Consider the following 2973-nt stretch of genomic DNA (forward strand, 5'->3'; position numbering starts at 1 on the left):
CCATGTTGACCAGGATGGTCTTGATCTCTTGACCTCGTGATCCACCCGCCTCGGCCTCCCAAAGTGCTGGGATTACAGGCGTGAGCCACCGTGCCTAGCCAAGGCAGAGGTTTTAGTGAATCCAGATCATGCCACTGCCTGGGCAACAGTGAGATTCCATCTCAAAAAAAAGGTGAAGAAGACAGTTACCATCTTAGGCCTTTTCAAAAGAGAGAAAGACCTAAACTTCTGATATAGTAATCTGAAGAATTTCAAAGAGACAGATTATAGAATTTAAAAATTAAAAACTTCTTGCATTAAAAATAAATATGTTTAATAAAATCTTGTTATAATTCTTCAGTTTTGTATTCATGTATTTTTAATATCAAAGTCCCAGCTCTAGAAAGTCTATTATATTTAATTATCGCCAACTGAATTATATAACATTTTTAAAAAATAAATTCCTTTTTTTTACCATCCTTATTTACAACTTACATAGGCCATTCAGAACGTGCTCGAACTTTATGGTTTGTCCTAAAGATCTCTCTTTCTTGAGCAATCAGTCATCTTATTTTAGGACAAAAAGATTCACCATACAAGATACTTTCTCATATAAAATTTTTTCTTTTAGCCTTTCTTACCCAAAATGCCTCCTTACATCTATAACTTTCTTTACTTTTCTCTTACTTCCTGGTTCCTTTTACTTTGTTTTATATATAACCTCTAAATAACCTTTGAATTAGACAAAAAATATTTACCTTTAATAAGAACACTTTTTTAAATGTTTTCCTATAATATTTAAATTGGAAATTATACAGACATTTAATTAATATTTATTTAATATAATCTTAGATTCTAAATTATGACAAATTTGTTTACGAGTAAATTTGTCCTATAATTTGTCTTTAATAAAAAGGGGGGCTAGAGAGAAAAATTATGTTTCAAAAGAGCTGTGGCATACTTGTTAGATTCTAGTCTTGCCTGCTATTCTTGAGTTTTTATTATTTTCAGCAATTTGGACTAAATTCTGAATTCTTTGTGGACTATGAGCCCCCAAACTAAGGCTTTTGAACTTTTCTTTCACTTTCCTGACTTCTACTTAATGAAATTTCTACTACCTTTTTCCAGAGGCCCTGCAAGCTAGAGGTTATTCCTTGTCCTACAGGTGACAAAAATGTGTCAGATTACCATGACTTCCTCATCTACAACTAAAGGTATTTTGAGTCTAACATCTGGATAAGTTATGCCCAACATTAACCTTTTTCTTCTATTCCATAGAAATGCCTGTTATTGCAGCCTGGCGCAGTGGCTCACACCTGTAATCTCAGCACTCTGGGAGGCCAAGGCAGGCGGATCACGAGGTCAAGAGATCGAGACCACCCTGGCCAACATGGTGAAACCTTGTTTCTACTAAAGACAGAAAAATTAGCCGGGCATGGTGGCACGGGCTGTAGTCCCAGCTACTCGAGAGGCTGAGGCATGAGAATCTCTTGAACCCGGGAGGCAGATGTTGCAGTGAGCTGAGATTGTGCCACTGTACTCCAATCTGGTGACAGAGCGAGACTCCATCTCAAAAAAAAAAAAAAATGCCTCTTATTAAAAATCTGTTTGCCTCATCACATATAGAGGCCTAGCCCATCTGCAATGCCACTCACATGATATGGGAAATAGCCATTTAACTGAACTGATCTAGTCTCAGGACTAGAAAACTGACTAAAAATATATGGAACGGTATATTTAAATATGCTCTTTCCCATCTATCCCAATCAGTCTAACAACCTCTGGCCTAAATCCCTCTCTGCTAGTGACTCCATGCCTGATTGGTTCTTAGAGCTATTCACCTGGATCCCTCAGAGATCAAGATCAATTATACAAAGGCTTCCGAAGCCAGGAGTTTCACTCTTTATCCTAGGACTCATTATTTACCTTATAATTCACTGTTCACGTCAATGCTGTGCTAAAATGAGAATACTAATGCTTTATCACGCAAGCCTTGAAACCCCATCCAGGCACTTCTGAGTATGGGAAACAGCTGCAAAACAGTTCCACTCCTCTTACCTCGGGGTCAACACCTACTCCCATTATGCCTCATGTTGGCAGGAAAAAGCTCAGGTGGTCATCGATCGCCCTTTCCCATCTTCATAGCCCACATCTTAAGAAGGTGTCTCATAACCTTATTTACTCCTGAAATTTACTCCTGCCTTTAGAAACCCAAAGGGAGGGACTGAAACTGCCTTTGCAAAAATTATAATTGAATATTATGATGGTGAAGAGATCTGACCTAACCAACTCCATCTTGCCTCTAACCTCCAAGCTGTCCTTGTTCATTCCTGGGCACAGGCTGAACTAACTTTGGGAGGAACTTATTATAGTTTAACTTTGAAACAAAGATTATAACAGCCCTTTCCCAAAACAAACCCCCTTCCTGCCTGGGACTAGACTGCTTTTGTAGGACTAACAAATTAGCAGCAAGATTAGAAATTATGGTTTTGGAGTCATGCAGCTAGGGGGCGCAAGATTCCAAACATTGCCAAACTGCTCCTCAGGATAACATCCAGTTTGTGGGGAAGGCTACACATATTTATGAGGGGAGCCCCATATATGTTTAATGGGTAAGCATAGTTACGTAAATCCTATGTTCACTTTGGGGCAGAGTTTTAGAATAAAAATGAGGTAAAAGTTGGCCTTTATGTCAAAAGGTAAAGTGTAAGACACAAACATGGTTTGTGTGCAGCATCCCTCTATAAGCTGGCTAAAACTGGCTTGGATTCTGTAATTGCTTATTAGCAACTGTTTGTAAGACTGGTCCTGTGTCCAATCAGAGTTGCAGTGTAAACCAAAGCTGATTGCTCCTTTTTTTTTTTGAGACGGAGTTTAGCTCTTGTTACCCAGGCTGGAGTGCAATGGCGCGATCTCGGCTCACCGCAACCTCCGCCTCCTGGGTTCAAGCAATTCTCCTGCCTCAGCCTCCTGAGCAGCTGGGATTACAGGCAC

This window comes from Cebus imitator, unplaced genomic scaffold, assembly GCF_001604975.1.
Source record: "Cebus imitator isolate Cc_AM_T3 unplaced genomic scaffold, Cebus_imitator-1.0 Scaffold188, whole genome shotgun sequence".
Taxonomy (NCBI): domain Eukaryota; kingdom Metazoa; phylum Chordata; class Mammalia; order Primates; family Cebidae; genus Cebus; species Cebus imitator.